The sequence below is a fragment of the Phocoena phocoena genome, chromosome 3 (assembly GCF_963924675.1).
Source record: "Phocoena phocoena chromosome 3, mPhoPho1.1, whole genome shotgun sequence".
NCBI lineage: Eukaryota > Metazoa > Chordata > Mammalia > Artiodactyla > Phocoenidae > Phocoena > Phocoena phocoena.
The window spans coordinates 69,511,835-69,535,086 of NC_089221.1; positions in this window are offsets into that span (position 1 = coordinate 69,511,835).

The following is a 23,252-nucleotide window of genomic DNA, read 5'->3' on the forward strand; positions in this document are numbered from 1 at the left end:
TGCAAACTTTTCCCCAGGGGTGTGGATTGTTTTGAGCAAGTGAGTCTTTCTGCAACATAGCTAAGAAAGGTTACTTATCAGGGATCCAGACCAGTTAATAACCAGTGAAGTTGAAACTAAAAATTTATACACAGGTGTTCAAACAAATTGCCAAGGTGAGCTTGATGAGATTAATCAGTATTTGGGAAAACTCAGAGTGGGATGTTTGGTACTATGGAACACTCCAGTAGAACGCAGTTTTATCTGGAATGGCCTAAGGTAGCACTTCCATATATTCACCAGCATAGAGTTACAGGTTTAGTTAACATCTATGAAGCACCTCCTCTATATTCGGCATGGTGTCTGTATTGTTGCTATTACCCTAGCATGGTGACAGTGGTCTAAATTAAATGTTCCCAATATTTGTGCTAGAATTCAGCGCTCCCTCTTATGGGAAGATTGTGGGCTCACCTTGGGCCAGGAAAAGCTTCATCCCTCAGAGTTGACTGATTGATCAATTGCCTCATCAGATTCTTGGACAGTGTTCTCATTGTTGGATTTTTATTCCGTTTGAATCCCTTTCCTATTCTACTTAATCTATCCAAAAACCCTTGTTATTTTGCCCTGAGAACTTTCAAATGTTCCAGGTCTCTGTAGACTTCCTTCAGATTCTCTCAGTCTTTGATATTCTTGTGTCTTGTCAACCTTAAATGTCTGAGCTCAGGGCACTGCCTGTTCATTCATGAAGATTTTATCTATGATTTTTGATTAATACATTTGGTCAGGGCTCACGTTAAGTTCATAATACCTTAGAACCTCTGACTTTTTTCTGACCAAATGTACAGCCTGTCTCAGAATTTGGAAGTGTTCTTTAATAAGAGTATAGTGTTTGGTTTTTCTGAGTCTCACTCCTTGGCTTTTATAAACACTAGGATGACATGGTTACTATCTCTCATGGTCGCTGTTACCTCTATTTTCATAGCCCCTTCTTCCTAGATGATAAGAAGTATGTCCAGAGTAACATTTCTTTTCCTTGGTTGTTTACCTTCAAAGTCACCTGTTTTCAATCTTCAGTGTGTATCACAGTGTGGTCTGCAGACACCTGAATTGAAATCACATGCAGTGCATATTTAAAATGCAGATTTCTGAGTGTTCCTTCCCAGGAACAGCTACAGCATCAGTAGAGCACACTGTAAAATGAAAGTGTGAAGCCCCTTGCTCAAAAGTCATTGAGAATTTCAAGGTGATGATAGCAGAGCATTAAACCAAGCATGGGGCCCTTCTATTTTAGTCCATGAAGCCAGCCTCAGAGATTCTGATTTAGAGATTTTGATTTGGGGCTAGAAACCTGGATTTTTAGCAAGCTCACTGGGTTTACAGATAAATGCTGATCTGTAGACTCCTGTTTGAAAACTCTGTTCTACAATATTCTAGGTTGCATGTTTTCAGAAGGTAAACATTTTACTAATAGATTTTGCTTTGTTGCCTGTTTTCCAAGATATTTTAGGAAATCATTATCCACATACTGAGTTGTTTATAATACTATTCCACAGGGATATCATATCTAGTCCTCTACCATTTTAATCAAACAAATGCTTCTTTTCAGGTGGTTCAATCTTCATATTCTTAGCTATATACTTTTTTTTGCATGATGTAGATGTATTAATATAGAAACATGGTTATAGATATAAAAATCTGTATTCAAATACTCAAAACAGCATATACTTCTAGACTTTTGAAAAAAGCAAAAGCAAAACAATATGTAACAAACAGGGAAAATTCTTTACTTATTTATTTTTAATTAATTAATGTTTGGCTGCGTTGGGTCTTTGTTGCTGCACGCGAGCGTTCTCTAGTTGTGGCGAGCGGGGGCTACTCTGTTGCGGTGCACGGGCTTCTCACTGTGGTGTCTTCTCTTGTTGTGGAGCACAGGCTCTAGGCACGTGGGCTTCAGTAGTTGTGGCATGCAGACTCAGTAGTTGTGGCTCATGGGATCTAGAGCACAGGCTCAGTAGTTGTGGCACACAGGCTTAGTTGCTCTGTAGTATGTGGGATCTTCCCAGACCAGGGCTTGAATCCGTGTCCTCTGCATTGGAAGGTGGATTCTTAACCACTGCGCCACCAGAGAAAATTCTTTTAGTAGAACAAATATTCAACTGCTAAACTGGCTTCTACTGGATATAGAAATCCTAGAATTTCTTTCCTTTACATGAGCATGAAATATTTGTATACTTTTAAAGAATAAAAAGTTCAAATTTAAAAAATATGTTCTAGATACATGAAGATACCTTGGCCCAGCATGCAATATATATACTAATATGGTCACCTATGAAATCATACTTGCCAGTCGATGTTAATAGTTTAAATTTCCTTAATTCGTAGATACTGTGTGTTGGTATTTAAACATTTAAGTTTACCCATTTTTCATTAACTTCTTCATTACTTGTAGGTACTTTCTCTACTATTGTTATATGATATAAAATCCTGTCTTCATTTTCATTTTACCTATGCGTTTCAACATTTCCACTGAGATTTCAGTTCAAATCCAATCCAGAGTCATATGTATTCATTGAGCACATGCCATATTCCATGCTAAACACAGAGGTTATAAATACAAAAACTACTGGGACCTAATCTCTTCTTTAATGAGTTCAGAAGGGCATTCAAATTACCAGATGGAAATTTATAGTAGTATATGCTGAACCCCAAATTCATGTTAAAGTCAAGATGCTATTAGAGCTACACAAAAGGATGCCTACCAAACCCAGTTAAACTGGGGAAAATAATTTAGGAAAGGCTCATTGAATTAGGTGTAAACTGAGATGAGGCTAGAAGGATGAGGAATTAACAAGGAAAAAGACTATTCTTAGCATAGGCAAGTGCCTAGAGACAAAATAAAACCACATCACACTGTGGAGACCATAGAAGTTTAGTTTAGGTGGCCGAAACCCATGCGTGTGTGTTTTTGCTTGTTTTACAGTGGTCTGGGTATAGAAGACTGAGGGGTAGGTTGAAAGATGCTGTAAATTTGGGACTAGGGTAAAGAAAGTTCTGTATATTTACTTAAGTAATTAACTTTGTCCTAAAGGAATGGGAATATTGGTAAAGAATTCTAAGTGATGGGATCAGATTTTTGTACATGGTCAACAAGCCTCATGAATTACCCAGTCTTCTCACTTCTAAAGAATATTTTACCCTTTGCCTGTAGCTCACCAAAATGGTGAGCACTTTCCAGGTTTCTTTAGAAGGTGTCATTCAGTGCATCCAATTTGGCTATAACTAGGAAAAATTGCTTGAGATTGATCCCATCTTGTTTGCTGTCATCAGCCCTGGATCTAAGCTCCTTCACACAACTTCCCATCTGCTACATCATGTTTTCATACGGCTGCTCAATTTTTCACTACTTAACACATCTACTCTTATCTGGGGGAGAAAAAAATTAAGCCAAATCTTACGTAAGATTATGCTGTTTTTAAGTAGAAATAATACAAATGTAGGCAGCAGAGTTGGTTGCGGTTTGTCATGCAGTTTTGACATTTGATCCTTTTGTCTAAATATAGAGAAAAGCGTCTCCTAAAACCTCATTATTTCATATAAGATTTAGGAGAAAAGGTATTGGGAGGTCAAGTCATTGGCTCATATCTACTTGCTTTATAGCATTATAAAAATCAATGTATCGCCAGCACCCACTAACTAGGTGATATAACCTATTCAAAGTTAAGGAAGAGATATCTGAACTCTGGGAATCTCACTGCTTATGAAGATGTCATTGTTAATTTTCAGTAATGTGTATTCTCAATAATTACTATTATTATGTCATTATATTTCTGTGAAATCTATACTCTTATGAATCTAAAATATCGTAGAGACAATGTTGCTATCTGAATGTCAGTCTCTGCAAGCAATGGGGTTCATATCAGACGTTATTTTTAAAAGTTTAAAGTTTTCTTGCAGTTCTAATATTTTGAGATAATTACTAGTATTTCCTGGACCTACTTCATAAATCTAACTTTGTATTATTTTAAAATTTACTTTTCACATAAAATAATAGGCTCACTATTTCCCAGGGGCATGAATTTTTTCTATGTAAATGTAAAAATGAGGTCACCAATAAAACATTCTTTAAATCGTGTTTCCTTCATTACTTCCACATTTAAGATGATATCGTGGAAGGAACAACTACTGCTTTGTTGATTTTGATTCATTTGGCCCCGCCCCTCCTCACCTTGCTATTGAAGAACAAACTGTTCTACATGGGTCATTTATGACGTGATATAATAGGACACTTTTTTGTATTTCCAGCCTGCAGCATAATATACCAGCTCAAAGCCACCTAATAGGAAAGAATTTTTTGTTTTTTCTGTTTTTCATGTCTATCTGATGGGTAACTTTAAGCAAAGATGTATTTAATCATCATTATAAGGACTTAAAGATTCGAAGGACAAATGATGGCTATTGTCAAAATAAGAACCTTTGTTAAGCCATCTTCTCCTACCCCCTAATTTCCTGTGAGTTCTGCTACTTAAATAGAATCTTACTCTCGCTCACTGTGTCACAGGGCAGACTACTCACCAACAGGTCGGACAACTACATTTTATTTCAACAGAAATGTGTGAATGTGACCACTTTCCCACCAGAGGAGCTGATGTCTTAGGGCACAGTTTTAAGTCACCATGGAATTTTACAAAGGCAACTTCAGTTGCTTCATTGACAGGGAAGGAGATAGCATCATATAAAAATACAAATTCAGACCTAATATCCTCCAAGAAATGTAAAATGGCATGTTAGCACGTTCAGAGGCTCACTTTGCACCATGGTTTGCTATCAGCATGGTTGAGGCCAGAAAATATTTTTCTCTTAATATAAAGCTTGACTTTATGTTAAATGGACAAGGATACATCATTAGTAGCACAACTTTATAGTCCTCACGAAGCTAGTTTTCATATGAGTACCTCAGTCTTGATCCTTAGCTAAGAGTTGATTTTAGTCCCATAATGGATGGCTGGTTAGCATTCTCTTTATTCATATGTGAACCACTATAACTAGATGGAAAGACTGTAGGAGTAGAAACCACGACATGAAGCCACACATGCCTTGGGAATTAGTTGTTTCTGGCCCAGCTTGGGACTGAGGACTGCTTATGGAAAGCAGATGTCAGTGTCTGCTGTCTTTCAGAGGATTGCTGAGAAGGGTAGTCTACAGACTCACCCAGAACTTTGAGTCCATATGAAAGTCTGGACTGGTTTGGTTCATGTTGGTTTTAGATTTCTGCATCAGATCTGACATAATTCAAAGAGTCAAATTTTTATGTAGATGTATACTGTATATAACTTAGAGATGGCATTAATACAGTATGTATTCTTATACCAATTCACAGGAACTAACTACAGCTATTTTAACTTATAGTGTTTAATTTTGTGCTTTTTTTCTTTATGTACACAGTCAAGGCCATAAATAACCAAGACATTATATATTTTGACTAAGGACTACTATGTTTCCACTCTTTCCTACTAGGCACATTGGTAGAAAATCTTTTTTCAGCATCAATAATTCAAAACTTAGTTTCAAACAGTCAGCCCACTGTGGTCAGATTTTAGTAAATACAAATTCTCTTTTTCCTTTCTTCCAAAGACCTACCAGTATGAACTTAATTTAAAATTCATTGGTCCCTTTTTCCTGATCATCCTCTCTCCTAGGTTTTCATAATTGCTCTAAACTTTAAAGTTGTTGCACACAAGAGAGAGATACAGGACAAATGAAAGCAAAGAATTCTGTGAAAAGATAAAGATATGCTCTCATTACTCATGAACTTTATAATTTTGTTGAGGGAGTGATTGCATGAAAATACCCACCTGAGTACATGTACTACAGTCATAATAATCTGCAACAATTCAACACTCTTGTAGCCAGAGCAAAGTGCTCTTCTGCCTGCGTTATTGGGTTGCTGTGTATTTGTAGATGCTATGAATCCAAAGGCTCACAGATGGTCATTGTAACCTGACATGCTCTGCTGTAGAAGAGCTTCTTAAATTCATTAACCTCATTTAAAAAGACACAAACTGCTAAATCAAGAGAATTCCTTCTGATCATTTTAGAAATCGATGACAACCTCATAACAGTAATATGTCTTTTGGGTATCAGACAGAAACAGTATATTCTCTGGAAAGGAGTAGTTATAGGGAATTTATTACTTATGGTACTGAATGGGGGAAAACTAAAAATCTGCTTATTATAATTACTGTAGCAGCATTAGAGATGGCTGAACAACCAGAGCGGTGGAAAGAGCAGTCTTGACAACAGATACTGTGTACAGAAGGAAAACTACTTTTGTAAAGGAGTCTCATAGTTAGAGTTGTAAAACCCAAAGGAAGCAGTAAACTGAAGAACTAATTCCATTAATGCATAGAAAGGCCTCTAACCATACATGAATGCGAACAGTAGCATAATTTTTGGAGCAGGACATCAGCTCTTTGAAACACATGTGCATTCTCCTAGAGGAGTCTTCATTTTTTGCATCATAAAAAAAAAAAAAATGTCCCCAAGCCCAAAGCAGCCTATATCCCTAGTTTAGAATTGAGTCTGGGATTGATACTTTTACCATTGTCTTTTAAATCAACATGGTTGATGACTGAGTACATAGAAGTAATCCTAGGAAGTCTTGTTGCCTTGATCTTTGCTAATATTCAATCAATTTGATTTCTCTTACTATGTTAAGTAGAGTAACAGAAGAACATTGAGTTGATTTAAAGAACCCCAGGGGCAGAATAAGATCATCACGACAAACTGTTTTTTAGAAAAAGGTGCTGGAAAGAGAAGGCATGTCTCAGATTTGGGGCCCCTTAGATGGTACACAGATATTTTATATGACTGTGATGATTGTGTCATTTTATAAATACTTGAATAAAAATATCTCAGATGTTATGCAAACATCTAGATTGATAGTTGTAGGAAGCCCCTAATTTTAATGTAAATTCTTTTGCAATAAAATACAATTTATTTTTTCACTTCAGACTCAACTCTGAACTATGCCAATTCTTAAACTGTTTAAGAAATAAATTAAAGTGAAATTAGTATAGATATATTTTTAACATTTAGTAATTAAACAAAAACAAGTAATAAAAATGAACAAATGTTGGGCAGAAAGGTAGATCAGGCATATGAAGAGGGAGAGAAAGGGGAGAAAGAAAATCAAGGATTATCAAAAGGCCCTACTAAATGGAGGGAGGCGGAAGGGAAGTGAATTGCTGGCTACCTGCAGAAAACTTGTTTGCTTGTTTTGATTTCAACAAACACAACAGGGATCCAGTTACTTGTCCCAGTCCCCTACCCCGCCCTCTCATGTCTTTGTCTTTTCCTTGTCCTTCATGAAGGCTTCTTCCCTCCATGCTTCTTTCCTTCATCCCCTTCTTGGTTTTTCTTCATTCCTCTCTGATGGGTAGAGGACATTTCATTACATGTGTACGGGGAAAGTTTGGCATCTTTAGTCTGGCTCAGTAGACACCTGCCTTTGTACATGCCTTGTTGTTAACGACACAGTGGAGCAGATGGGGCTGACCGATAGACAGCATTCATTCTAGGAGCAATGGTAGCGAAAGCATGGAGCAGGCTTTTCTACAAACCTGGGTTCTAGTCTAAACTCTGACTCTCTGTCTTTAGTTCTTGGCTGTGGACAATTGAGTCTTCATTCCTGGTCTTCGAAGTGATTGTATTGGATTAGGAAGTAAGCTCTTCCTGTGGTAATTTATTCCAACCTTCTCATTTTAGGAGTAGGGAAATCACACTATGGACATAGTTGTGTACAGTCAGACATCTCTTTTATTTTGTAGTAGTGATAGTTTATGCATATATTATTGCATCTATATAGAATTGATTATGTAGACTTTTATATGTGTATAACATAAAGCTATTGAGTATACTGCCCCCCCCCCAAAAAAAAAGCCAAAATGAAACACAAAAAAATTAACCTTCCTAAACTCGGTCTTTCAAATAATATTTCATCTATGCTACGCTACTAACTCAAATCCTCCAGAGGCTTTTTGGCTGGAGAACAAAATGAATATTTCAGTAGTAGAAGTGGGAGACTAGGGATTATTGCTGCTCATCGAGTTGAAGAATCAAAACTTTCTGGGACAGGTCAACTAGGGTGGTATGGCTACCCATAAAATGAGCTCATAAAATATATACTTCCATAATGTTTTTGTTTTTATGCTTTTGTATTTGCTTTTGGCAGGGTAACCCAAAACCCCACCTGTGCAGATGTTAACCATTCCATCTTATTGGATACTATGTTATGTGAATGAAGTTATATGCACGCACACTCTTGCATTCATTTATTCACAGTTATTTTCAAATAATAAACTGTTTGATATATTTGTTATCAAATAACATTTAGACATAAACTGGTGTCTACTTTGTAGCAAAGTTTAAGATTTTACTGTAAGAATTTCCCTACTAAGGGCTAGGCGTAGCCTGAAATAGAAGAAGAGCTCTTGGAAGGAAAGGCACTACCAAGCCTAATTTATCTACACTACAGATTATCCACATTAACCTAATTGAAAGGGGAAATCATTTCTGGTGTATGAAAACAAAGTCCACCTTGTGAGGGACTTTCCAGGGACTGCATTTGACAGAAAAACAAATGACTTTCTGAATTTCAGCCAGAGCTGGTAGAGGGTACTTTTGTTTGGACAAAGACAAACTTGATATTATAATTTATAATGCAGTTCACGCTGTTTGAAACTTTTGCCCTTTAGTAGCTGTGCAGGGTGTGTGTGTATGTGTGTGTGTGTGTGTGTAATGGTACTAACAGCTGGCAAATAAAAATAATTTGTTTCTTAAATAATGTTACAATATTCCCATGTTTGTTTCCAAAGTACTGCCCTACTGAATTTTCTTGGTAAATATTGCCCTCTTCAGTTCATTCTGAGGGTGTGCATGGTAAACGGAGATGTTAGTCTTTCCCTGGGCTGTGTTAAACTTGGCATTAGGAAGACTCCCAGATGATGCAGCCAAACATGCTCTAGGCTGCTATGGCCTCATTGGACCATCTAGTTCTTTCCCAGGCATTATTTCCACATAAGAAAAGACATTGCTGTGTTTCAGGAAACCAGGAACCAAAACCAATATCTATATCAAGGAAATCATTGATAGTTATATTACCATTAGTGACAATGAATGATTTTGAAATGTGTGTACATTTTCCCTAAAGCTATTTTAAAGAAATCATATGGGCCCATTTGAGTTAATTTTACATATATATATATATATATATATATATATATATATATAAATACAAGTGAATATATATGAGAAATATATTAAAATGTATAAATTTTCCTCCCTAAGGCCGTGTAAGTTAGAGGCTGATATTGTGAGAATCCTATTGCTTTAAGGACAGAGAGAGAAATAAAGGCTGGAGAGCATTAAATTCAGCCAACCCTTCATTATTGGTTTAATATCTTTAGTAACATTCAATTATTTCCAAGTATTCTGTGTATCAAGAAAGCCAGAATATTTCAGAAAAGACTCCTTGCTTGTAGGAGGGCTTAGGAGAACTGAGAAAATTTTGAAAAAACAACATTTTATTTTTAAAAAACTATGAATCATTGTTAACAACCACAAAAATATAATTGTAGACACTTTGAAGTACTCATTATAGGTCTAGGAAACTATTTAGTGATTTCATAAAACATTCCAGACTTGTACCAACCTTGAAAATAGTTTCCAGAAGGCAAAAGGCTCACAAACACAGTTTGTCACTAGGCAACACTGAATTGCTTAAGTAATTCCATCATTTATTCTGCTTGTCTCTTCTACAGTATTCATTTTTCAGCAGACTAATAAAACTTAAACCTAACTCTACATTTAATTCTAGAATTTTTCCAACAAGTACAGATTTTCAAAGAAATTAATCTAACACTATAGACAGGATTTTTATATGATAGAAGATAAAAAATATAGTTTTAATTTTCACAAAAGATGAAAGTAGAAAGGTAGAAACATATTAAATTACTTTAGCCTCTAATGCCAATTTTGATAACTTGATTATCTTTGAACATGGAGCTAAAGATTAATATTTTATCCAGTATTGCTGAATTTCTGTTATGTACCAATGGCAGTGTTTGTGAGGCTTTATAAATAATTAAAAACTGCAAAAAATATTTGTATCTACACTTTCATTTGGGATATCCCATGAAACAAATATGACTTAAATTTAATATCAATGGCAATTAATTACTTGAAAAATCTAGTAGAGCAGGCTTCACACTTTATTTTGGAAGTTTTCTTTTTTCCCTTCATGTTGATGTGTGTATGTGAGTGTGCGTACATATGTTTTTTCTATCAAAACTAAAATATCCTAACTCTAAATGTTTGGAGAATATAGGGAAATAGTGGCAGGATAAGAAAGAGTATCTGATTGTCTTTTGCTATTCCAAATTTTGTTCTATGCATGGCTTTTTGTTTCATGCTACTTTATAAAAACCATATCATCTCATCTTTCTTGAACAGTTATTCATAGTCACCCAAGACACTCTTGTCCCTAAATGTGTTCTCTACTCAGAAGCTGAAGTGATCATTTTAAGTAAATGCTAAATCTCTACTGATGTCTATAAGACCCTGCATGATCTTGGACCACCTCGCTGTCCATTTTAATCCTCAAATGCCTTTTCCTCCTTCAGGATATTTGAACTCCTTACGCAGCAAACCCCACATTCTGCACGTTCTGGTTTAATGCCTTCTCAGCCCATTCACTTAAATTGGATCATCCAAGTTATTCTCTTTCACTATACTGTTTCTTCCCTTCAAAGCACTTATCGTCTTATATGTTCATTTATGTATATGTGTACATGTATGTCATCCGTGTGTCCCTAGAGTAGTTGAATGAATAGTCATGTACCTAGTCAAGTTTTAAAGAACATTGATTGATGTACTGAGCCAAACGTAGATCCCACTATAAACATGGAATGTCGGTAATTTATTCATTGATTTTGTTATCTAATAAATATTTATTGGCTATTATGTGTGAAGAACCATCCTAGATTTAGAGAGTACATCAATTAAAAACAAACCTGTTCTCACTGAGTTTATATTCTGGGCACAAATGGGGGTATGCGTGTAGGGAGGAGGGTAAGTAGGCAAATTATGGGTAAATTTAAAGGTCAAAATGGCTACAGAACTGAAAGAGGAAAGAAAGATGAGAAGCGTGTGGTGAGGGGGAGCAATTTTAAATAAAATGACCAGGCAACTCCTCAAATGGGAGGAAAATCATTCCAAGCATTAAGTCAAAGAAAGCAAAACAATCATAAGAAGTGCAAATACCACAAGGTTGGGCACGTGCCAAGGAAGAACTGGGGGAGTAGAAGGAGAAGCTGGAGACATACAAGGTCTTTTAGGCCATTTAAAGGACTTCGGATTTTACTCTGCATGAACATAAAGCCTTTGTGGTTTTTAAAATTTTAAGCTGAGAAGCGAAATAGGTTTTAACAGGACCCTCTGGCTGTCTTGTTAGGAGTAGTCAGTAGGGGATCAAGAGTGGAATCTGGGAGACCACTTAAGGAATAATACATGTGGGAAATGGTGGTGACTGGGACTAGAATGGTCACAGTGGAAGAGGTAAAAAGTAGTCAGATTCTGGGTATGTTATAAATGTTGAATGTTTTATCGCCAAAGTTTATCCCTGGTAAATGACGCAGCAGAGAAGGTAGCGTTAGCAATGAAAAGAGCAATTGATTATAATAGCATGTAGGAATTTTTACTTACAGATCTCCCCTTAGGGAGTTTTCTGTATTTGGAAGAAGATCCTTAAGAAGCTTAACTGAGGGAGAAAGGCCAGCGCTGGGGCCTGAATTTAGGGGGGGGGAAAATGTTGTGCCTAAGAAAATGGAAGAATGTGTGAGTTATTCTGAAGAAGCAAAGTACTGAGAGAAAATGCAAGGACAGGGGTTTGGAGACTGAAATAATGGAAGGCAGTGGGCTCCATGATGTGGCCATTTCCTCAATGGTCAAATTTTTCAGCAAAGCTACTAAAATCCTTAATGTGAGTAAGCATATGTGGAAATAGTCCTTATTGGAATGGATGGGTTGAGGAATCAGGCACAGAGATAGAAACAGGAAGTTAGTCATGCAAACTCAACAAAAGGAAGAGCTTTTCTCCTTTCACAAGACCATGAAATTGGGCACTAAAGACAAGCCGTCTAGATCTTGGAGAGTTAGGCTGCAATTGGTTGCTGCAGTGTCCTAACAAGTTTTAAATCTAAAACTTCTGATTTGGGGAGCTGACTCAGGCATAGGAACAAACCAGTTGAGATGAGTCAGGAAGGTATCAAGTTATGGGTGAGATCAAGTTTGTCTACTGTCATTTAAAACAAAATAAAGCATCCTGAAATGAAAGGGCCACCAGAACTAGAACACCCAACAGCAAATGCAATGGCCATATTGGTAACAATTACCATATTTCAAAAAAGCCAAATGTGTCAAGTAATTATTTGACAAAATAATGGTGTCAAAAAACTATGTTATAAAACTGTGTGAAAATTAGGGGAAAACTTCTTTGGAATATTTTCCCCTAAGACTCAGACTCCAAAGATAATTAATGATTATCTTAACAAAATTTAAAAATCTTTTAAAATGAACAATACCAGAGTGTGATTATCACTATTTTTAATGATCATAATAATTGCTAGCAATTTGTAGACTATGAACATATTTCTGTACTGTGACTACATAATTTGTGGTTTCCATCCTTAAGAAAAAGAATAAGTCATGTAACAACCCTTAAAGATGACATAAACACACAGATACTGGACTCAATGGACTGACTGACAGCCTGAATCAACTCCTGTCTCATACCTATATGCCTCAGATGTCATATTGCCCTTATATATCAACACTTTCCTTTTTTTCTGTTTCATATCAGACTTCTGTTGATATTAAACTTTATTCGTATTAAAATGGGCATAGGAACAAAGGACCTTAATATGGAATCTATAATGTGGTATTCTCCAAGTTCTACCTTCCCATCAAAAAGGCTTTCTAGAAATGTACTTGCAAAAATAATCTCCCAGACTGAAGCAAGGAAACAGATTGAGTAGTGGTAATTCTGAGTTTTTCATCATAAAACTGGCATTAGATTACATATACACACAAATACACATGTACAAATATGTTCATACACATTCAGATATATATCTTAATATAGCTACATATGTATACATATATGGACATGTATCTGTACGTATACACATATGTACATATATACATAATACACACGTCATGTATACATATATACATATATATACATTATACGTGTTTACATATATGTATATATTTGTATATACACGTCAATGCTAGTGGCTGTGTTTTAACCTTAAGCCTCAAGAGATCAACTGCAGCACCAGAATGAAGACTCCATATGACTACTCAACTAATGATCCTCCCCAGGACATTACTGACGAACTGACCTATTCTACAACCCAAGTGCTGGAGCACCTTAGGGGAAGGCAAAGCCTTTGACATTAGGTACACTTGGATGCAAATACCACTTCTGTCATGCATTAGCTAAGTAAATTTGAATGGGTCACCTGACCCTTTTGAACTTAAGTTTCTTTACTACATATTGAAGATCATAATATCTACTTTATTGCATTTTCCAGAGCACTATACTAACATGAAGTAATTTATGTATAGAGAATGGCACATAATAATGCTTCTGGATATTAATGCTGGGACTGAAAGAATGTCGTGGGAGATCATGGAGTCTGGTGGTTGAAAGCATGGGCTTCAGAGCCAGACAGACCTGGATTTGAACCCCGGTTCGGCAACTTTCTGGCTGCATGAACTTAGGCAATTTAACTACCTGGTTTAAACATCAGGTTTTTTTTTAATTTATAAGATAGAGATAATATTACTTTATAATATTTTTATTATATAAATAATTATACTCATAAATAAAACCCTGGTTGGCATAAAGTAAGCATTCTATAAATGGTAATTACTGTAACTTTAATTTTTTCCCCACCAGTGACCAGGCTGCCACATTAGTAAAAGAATAACTATTTGATTGAAGGATATGTTGGAAAATTAAACTTATTTTTAACAGGCTGGAACACTAGACATAGCTAAAAAGATGAAATTAAATGGGGATGAATGTAGAGTCCTTCACTTAGTTTTACAAAAAAATGTTTAAAAATTAAAAGAGCGAGGATGAACCTTGCAAACATTATGCTAAGGGAGCTAGTCACAAAAGACTACATATTGTAGGATCGCATTTGTATGAAATTTTCAGAATAGGCAAGTTAGTGCAGTCAGTAAGTAGTGAATGTTTAGGGCTTATTGGGAGGACAGGTAGAAGAAACGGGAATTAACTGCTAATGGGTACACAGGTTCTTTCAGAGAGTACAAAAATGCTCTAAAATTACACGGTAGTCATGGTTGCATAACCATGTGACTTTGCTAAAAAGAAAACATTGAATTGGACATTTAAGAGGTAAATTGGTATGTGAATTATATCTCAATAAAGTTGTTTAAGAAATGAGATTTAGATAAAGACAGTCCATCTTAAAAATGAAAAGATATTTAATTTTACAGCATATCCAACAAGAAGTGTTTGAGCCCTAAATTTAGAGTTGTTTAAAGATGTAATGGGTTTCACAAGACATAATGAGCTTCCTGTCACAGGAAGCATTCAACCATAGGCTAACTGCTTAACAGAGTATCAACTGGGGATTTGAGCATGGGATGACTGTTTAGTTTAGATGACCTTCCAGGTTACATTCAATCCCAAGACTCTGATTTAGCAATTCTTTGATCAGTGTTGCAAGACTGCCAGAGAAACTAATGGAATCCAACTTGTGTCAGTAAAAGCAGAGTGTTAGATCAAAGGAGGTGAAAGTCCCATTGTAATATTTCTGTTCAGACTTCACTGAGTGGGAAGAGCAGGGTGGATCAGGAATTCAGGTTTTGTAGAGCCCAAAGCTTATACGATTTTGGGGCCTCTTTAAAAATTAAAAAATACAAAACTAAGAATAAAAGCTAATGGTTAATTAGAATGAAAAAGATCACAAATGATAATGTTGATAAATGCCACAAAATTCATAATATTTTCATTAATTGATATATTTCTTAACAATGTGGCTGCAGAGCCTTAGATCACATCTTTACAAAATGACAGTTTTGTGATTTCTTTTTTTCTTTCTTTTTTTTTTTTTTTATGGTACGCGGGCCTCTCACTGTTGTTGCCTCTCCCGTTGTGGAGCACAGGCTCAGGACGCGCAGGCCCAGCGGCCATGGCTCATGGGCCTAGCCGCTCCGCGGCATGTGGGATCCTCCCGGACTTGGGCCCGAACCCGTGTCCCCTGCATCGGCAGGCGGACTCTCAACTACTGCGCCACCAGGGAAGCCCTGTGATTTCTTTTTGTAGAGGAAAGAGAGAATTCAATCTTCTTAGTATGGTTGGTTGAAATGTGTTCTTATTAGATCACTTAGAAACATTATTTTCAGCTTCACAATTCACTGTCAACTTCAGGAAAACTGTTCTCTAGTTTCTTTCATGTATAAGCTGTTAAGATTTCAGATCACTTCGCATTTTCTTATGTGCTAATTTTAAATACCCTTTAAACTTTAATGATCTCACTAACCGGGTTTTCTTCAATTTCCTCAAGTCAGGATGCCAGGAATTTGCACAGCAGATAAAGACTCCTGCAAGCCATTCTTACTCCAGAACAGCTAGTGAAAGCTTAAAAATCACAGAAGTGACTGCAAACACACAGGTATATCCCACTAAACCACTGAAAGATATACCCAATTACCCAAATCCAGAAATGCCTACGGCCAATCCAAAGCCACCTGGCATTTCCACCTAAAGTCTGAAGAGTCAGAGCATTCTTAATCCATTGAGGTTTAAATATCTTACTTCTGCAAGTTTTGCTACATAAACACATGGCTCAGTTCCCTCTCCAGGCTGTGAAAGAGGACCATGCAAATGGAGCCCTGAAGCTCTTAACTTCATGCTAAATCCACCTCTGTCAGAGGGTGATTTTTAAAGACAAACTGGCTACTAGGATGCTAAAACCATGCAGCATGAGAAACATTTTATGGAACTAGAGATTTTTAGCCTGGAGCATGAAAGACCTAAAGGGACACGATTACTGCCTTCAAATATTTGAAGGACTGTCATGTAGACATCTGTCCAGGCAGTCACTCTGAGTAGCTCTAGAGGACAAAAGTAAGAACAATGGGAAGAAGTTACAAGGGAGGAGATTTCAACCAACTATATGAAAGAACTTTCTAAATGATTAAAGTTGCTCAAAATGGAGTGAGTTGCCTTATGTTGAAATGAGCTCCCTGTCACTTGAAATGTTCTAAAGAGGCCGAATGATTACCTGTCAAGAAGAGTGCTGTAGATGATCTTTCTTCAAGGAATAGAAGTTCAGGCCAAGTTACAGTTCATTTAACTCTTCAATGTACTCAACAGGTTAGATTATCAGGAAAAAAGCCTTCACTGTATTTATGGTCAGAGTAGTTTATTAAATTAAGTTTATTAAATTTCGAAAGGGAGTATTACAGAATATTCCATGTATATCAAATCATACCTTTCAGAATTTAAAAGCTAAACGCTGTGGAATTATCCAGTAATACTTGGGTCTGTCCTCCAAAACCCCAGTCTATATTTGACATCAGCATATAGCCCCATTAATATTATTCATTTGTTCATAAATAATTATTGATTACCTTCTATGTGGCAAACACCATGTTACACTGTTGGGCACTAGGAAAAAATGAGCAAAACAGGTCATGGTCTCTTACTTCATGTGGCTTATAGTCAAGTTTCAATTCTATGTATGAAAAGTTTATGTATTCAGAAAAGCATATGCAGTTTATAGAATTTTATTAAGCAATATTGTCAAAAGCATGAGCTCTCAAGTCAGGCAGCCAGAGTTGAAACCCTAGCATGCAATTTGCATGGGCCATTTATTAGCCTCTCTGTATCTCAGTCTCCTTGTCTGTAAAATGAGGATAATACATACTTCACAGGATTGCCATGAATATAGATAATGTCTGAAAAAATGCCTGGTAGAGTATCTGGCACATATAAATGCTCTAAATAATAGCTTTTATTATTATAAATATATGGCATTCACAACAGTCTTTTCAGTGTTGTATGGTATAAGAGATACATAAAAGCAATATGCTGTAACACAGAAGAGTCTGAAAGAGAAGCTTATACATTCCTCAAGCTGTTGTTTTCCTTGAAACTACTGCATAGCTGAAATAATTTATCTGAATAAAAACACATGGTTAAAAAGAATTCTTAACAATAAACTACATAAAACCCTTGTCAGGCACTAGATGGAAAGCATATTGTGAGAGAGAATTCTTTGTAATGACCCTGTGTAACAGTTAGCTCAGTGGTTACAGAATACGGTATTGCTGAGATGAGGTGAAATCTGCCCACCAAAATCTGGGATAATCCTGAAGAAACTGAAATATTGCTTCTTGGTGAGCATCACTGAAGCCACTATTTTTTCAGAACCTTTTTCTTTCATTGACTACTGCCATTTAAGAAATCTTTTAAAGAAAGATTTGCCCCTGCATTTTCAGCAGCCACATAGTAACCACCTGCCACAGGCTGACTCATGTTTTGATCAAACAACTAAAGCCATAGGCTTCTGAATGTGGAGGCTCCCATGATTGTGTGCAATTGGCTTGTAATTGCATTCATTGTACCAAAAATGTCAGCTATTTTCATTGATTGTATTCAGTTTAAAAGTTCCCACAAGAAAGGGAGACCCAGAGATGACCACACAAAGAATTTATCATAAAAAATGAGAAACCACATTCCTCATCGGGTCAGGGTTTTACATCTCTGACATTCAAACACAGGTAAGCTTTATGGGAAGGCACAATAGTTCTGGCCATTTAAGCCAGCCTTAAATGCTTATATATTCAAACTGTAATGGCAGGTCCAAGTCATTCCCACCCTTGGTCTCAGTTTCTGATTCTGTAACTGCTCAGCCTGAACACTTAACACTTTGGCTGGGCTTAAATCCTTCGGCAACTTTTATTTTGTGTCTCAATCATTACAGTCAGCTTTCCCTAAATTGTCTAAATTTCCCTAAATTCCCTAAATTTGTCTAGTTTTAGACAAACTTCTTCCAATGGCAAGTAACAGAAACCCAACTCAAATTTAGTTACTATAACTGAATTTATGAGCTTATGTAACAGGAGTGCAAGTTTCAGATATAGCTTAATCCAGGGTCTCAAACTATGTTTCCAGTTCTCTCTCTGTCAACTGCCTCTTCATTCCTGTGGGTTGGTCTTTAATTCCAGCAGCCCCCTTACTGATAGAAATCCCTGCTTTTCCTTCTTCAGTGTTGAGAATTGGAAGTGAGCCTCTTTGGCCATGCTTGTTGTACATGTCACCCCTGAGATTAAGGATGAGGTAGGGTCATAATATTCAAAAGATCTAGACTGAGTTTGCAAGAAGGACGGTTCCTTTTTTTTTTTTCTTAAACATCTTTATTTGAGTATAACAGCTTTATGATGTTGTGTTAGTTTCTGCTGCATAACAAAGTGAATCAGCTATACATATACATATATCCCCATATCTCCTCCCTCTTGCATCTCCCTCTCACCCTCCCTATCCCACCCCTCTAGGTGGTCACAAAGCACCGAGCTGATCTCCCTGTGCTATGCAGCTGCTTCCCACTAGCTATCTATTTTACGCTTGGTAGTATATATATGTCCATGCCACTCTCTCACTTTGTCCCAGCTTACCCTTCCCCCTCCCCATGTCCTCAACCTCACTCCAAATAACTCAATTTCATTTCTTTTTATGGCTGAGTAATATTGCATTGTCTATATGTGCCATGTCTTCTTTATCCATTCATCTGTCAATGGACACTAACATTGCTTCCATGTCTGCACTATTGTAAACAGTGCTGCATTGAACACTGTTGTACATGACTCTTTTTGAATTATGGTTTTCTCAGGGTATATGCCCAGTAGTGGGATGGCTGGGTCATACATTAGTTCTAATTTCTGTTTTCCTCCATACTGTTCTCCATAGTGGCTGTATCAATTTACATTCCCATCAACAATGCAAGAGGGTTCCCTTTTCTCCACACCCTCTCCAGCATTTACTGTTTGTAGATTTTTTGATGATGGCCATTCTGAATGGTGTTAGGTGATACCTCATTGTAGTTTTGATTTGCATTTCTCTAATGATTAGAGATGTTGAGCATTCTATCATGTGTTTGTTGGCAATCTGTATGTCTTATTGCAGAAATGTCTATTTAGGTCTTCTGCCTATTTTTGGATAGCATTGTTTGTATTTTGATATTGAGCTGCATGAGCTCTGTGTATATTTTGGAGATAAATCCTTTGTCAGTTGCTTCATTTGCAAATATTTTCTCCCATTCTGAGGGTTGTCCTTTCATCTTGTATATGGTTTCCTTTGCTGTGCAAAAGCCTTTAAGTTTAATTAGGTCCCATTTGTTTATTTCTGCTTTTATTTCCATTTCTCTAGGAGGTGGGTCAAAGAGAATCTTGCTGTGATTTATGTCATAGAGTGTTCTGCCTATGTATTCCTCCAAGAATTTTATAGTGTAAGAAGAACTGGCAGAAGACCTCAGACTTCCCAAAAGACAAGAAAATCCCCACGTACCTGGATAGGGCAAAAGATAAAAGAAAAAACAGAGGAAAGAATAGGGACAGGACCTGCACATCTGGGAGGCAGCTGTGAAGGAGGAAAAGTTTCCACACACTAGGAAGCCCCTTCACTGGCGGAGACAGGGGGTAGCAGGGGGGAAGCTTCAGTGCCACAGAGGAGAACACAGTAATGGGGGTGTAGAGGGCAAAGTGGAGAGATTCCCACACAGAGGATCAGTACCAACAAGCACTGAGAGGCTTGTCTGCTCACCCGCCGGGGCAGGTGGGGGCTGGGAAATGAGCCTTGGACTTCAGAGGTCAGATCCCAGGGAGAGGACTGGGGTTGGCTGTGTGAACACAGCTTGAAGGGGGCTAGTGTGCCACAGCTAGCCGGGACGGAGTCTGGGAAAAAGACTGGACCTGCCTAACAGGCAAGGGACCATTGTTTCGGGGTGTACAAGGAGAGGGGATTCCTTGTCTGCCCACAGAAGGCAGAGCACTGCCTAAATGAGCTCCAGAGATGGGCGTGAGCCACGGCTATCAGTTCAGACCACAGAGATGGGCATGAAATGCTAATGCTGCTTCAGCCACCAAGAACCCTATGTGCAAGTACATGTCACTATCCACACCCCCCAGAAGCCTGTGTGGTGCACCATTGCCAGGGTACCATGATCCAGGGACAAGTTCCCTGGGAGAACACACGGCACGCCTCAGCCTGTTGCAATGTCATGTTGGCCTCTGCTGCTGCAGGCTCGCCCTGCATTCCAATTATAACTACCTTACTAATCCCTCTCTCAGCCTAAATGAGCAAGAGCCCCCTAATCAGCTGCTGCTTTAATCCTGTCTGGTCAGGGTGGGAACAGATGCCTGAGGGTGAGGGTGACCTACACGCAGAGGTGGGGCCAAAACCAGAGCTGAATCCCAGGAGCTGTGCAAACAAACAAGAGAAAGGGAAATTTCTCCATGCAACCTCAGGAGCAGCGGATTAAATCTCCACAATCAACTTGATGTACCTTGAATCTGCAGTACCTTAATAGACAATGAATTATCCCAATATTGAGGTGGTAAACTTTGGGAGCAACTGTAGACTTGGGGTTTGCTGTCTGAGACTGTTTTGTTTCTGATTTTTCTATCTTAGTTTTTAGTGCTTGTTATCATGGGTGGATTTGTTAATTGGTTTGTTTCCTCTCTTTTTATTATTTTAATAATTTATTTTTATTTTTTATTCTTCTTTCTTTCTTGCTCTCTTTTCTTCTGAGCCGTGTGGCTGAGAAGGTCTTGGTCCTCTGGCCTGGTGCCAGGCCTGAGACCCTCAGGTGGGAGAGCCAAGTTCAGGATATTGGCCCACCAGCGACCTCCCAGCCCCACATAATATCCATAAGCGAGAGCTCTCCTAGAGATCTCCAACACAACACTAAGACCCAGCTCCACCTAACAGCCAGCAAGCTCCAGTGCTGGACACCCCATGCCAAACAACTAGCAAGACAGGAACAAAACCCCACCCATTAACACAGAGGCTGCCTAAAATCATAATAAGTCCACAGACACCCCAAAACAGACCACTGGACATGGCCCTACCCACCAGAAAGACAAGATCAAGCCCCACCCACAGGAACACAGGCACCAGTCCACTCTACTAGGAGGCCTACACAAGCCACTGAACCAACCTCACAGACTGGGGGAAGACACCACACACAATGGGAACTACGAACCTGCAGCCTGAGAAAAGGAGACCCCAAACACAGTAAGTTAAAATGAGAAGACCGAGAAACATACAGCATATGAAGGAGCAAGGTAAAAACCCACCAGACCAAACAAATGAAGAGGAAATAGTCTACCTCAAAAAGAATTCAAGTAATGATAGTAAAGATGATCCAAAATCTTGGAAATAAAAGTTTCTTTTATTTTCTCCACTTTAACAAGGACCTAGAAGAACTAAAGAGTAAACAAACAATGATGAACAACATAATAAATAAAATTAAATATCCTCTAGAAGGAATCAATAGCAGAATGACTGAGGCAGAAGAATGGATAAGTGACCTTGAAGATAAAATAGTGGAAATAACTGCTGCAGAGCAGAATAAAGATGAAAGAATGAAAAGAATTGAGGACAGTTTCAGAGACCTCTGGAACAACATTAAACGCACCAACATTCGATTATAGGGGTCCCAGAAGAAGAAGAGACACAAAAAGGGTCTGAAAATATTTGAAGAGATTAGAGTTGAAAACTTCCCTAACCTGGGAAAGGAAATTGTCAATCAAGTCCAGGAAGCACAGAGAGTCCCGTACAGTATAAACACAAGGAGAAACACACCAAGCCACATATTAATCAAACTATCAAAAATTAAATACAAAGAAAAAATATTAAAAGCAGCAAGGGAAAAGCAACAAATAACATACAAGGGAATCTGCATAAAGTTAACTTCAGCAGAAACTCTGCAAGACAGAAGGGAGTGGCAGGACATACTTAAAGTGATGGAAGGGAAAAACCTACAACCAAGATTACTCAACAAAGCAAGGATTTCATTCAGATTTCATGGAGAAATTAAAACCTTTACAGACAAACAAAAATTAAGATAATTCACCACCAAACCAGCTTTACAACAAATGCTAAAGAAACTTCTCTAGGTAGGAAACACAAGAGAAGGAAAAGACCTACAATAACAAACTCAAAACAATTAAGAAAATGGTAATAGGAACCTACATATCGATAACTGCCTTAAATGTAAATGGATTAAATGCTCCAACCAAAAGACATAGATTGGCTGAATGGATACAAAGAAAGACCTGTATATATGCTTTCTACAGGAGACCCACTTCAGACCTAGGGACACAAACAGACTGAAAGTGATGGGATGGAAAAAGATTTTCCATGCAAGTGGAAATCAAAGAAAGATGGAGTAGTAATTCTCATATCAGACAAAATAGACTTTAAAATAAATACTATGACGAGACAAAGAAGGACACTACATAGTGATAAAGGATCAATCCAAGAAGAAGACACAATTGTAAATATTTACGAACCCAACATAGGAGCACCTCAATACATAAGGTAAATGCTAACAGCCATAAAAGAGGAAATCGACAGTAACACAGTCATAGTAGGGGACTTTAACACCTCACTTTCACCAATGGACTTCAACACCCTACTTTCACCAATGGACAGATCATCCAAAATGAAAATAAATAAGGAAACACAAGCCTTAAATGATACATTAAATTAGATGGACTTAATTGATATGTATAGGACATTCCATCCAAAAACAACATAGTACACTTCTTCTCAAGTGCTCATGGAACATTCACCTGGATAAATCACATCTTGGGTCACAAATCAAGCCTTGGTAAATTTAAGAAAATTGAAATCATATCAAGCATCTTTTCTGACCACAACACTATGAGACTAGATATCAGTTACAGGAAAAAAATGTGTACAAAATACAAACTTATGGAGGCTAAACATTATGCTACTAAATAATCAAGAGATCATGGAAGAAATCAAGAGGAAATCAAAAAATACCTAGAAACAGGGGCTTCCCTGGTGGCGCAGTGGTTGAGAGTCCACCTGCCGATGCAGGGGACGCGGGTTCGTGCCCCAGTCCGGGAGGATCCCACATGCCGCGGAG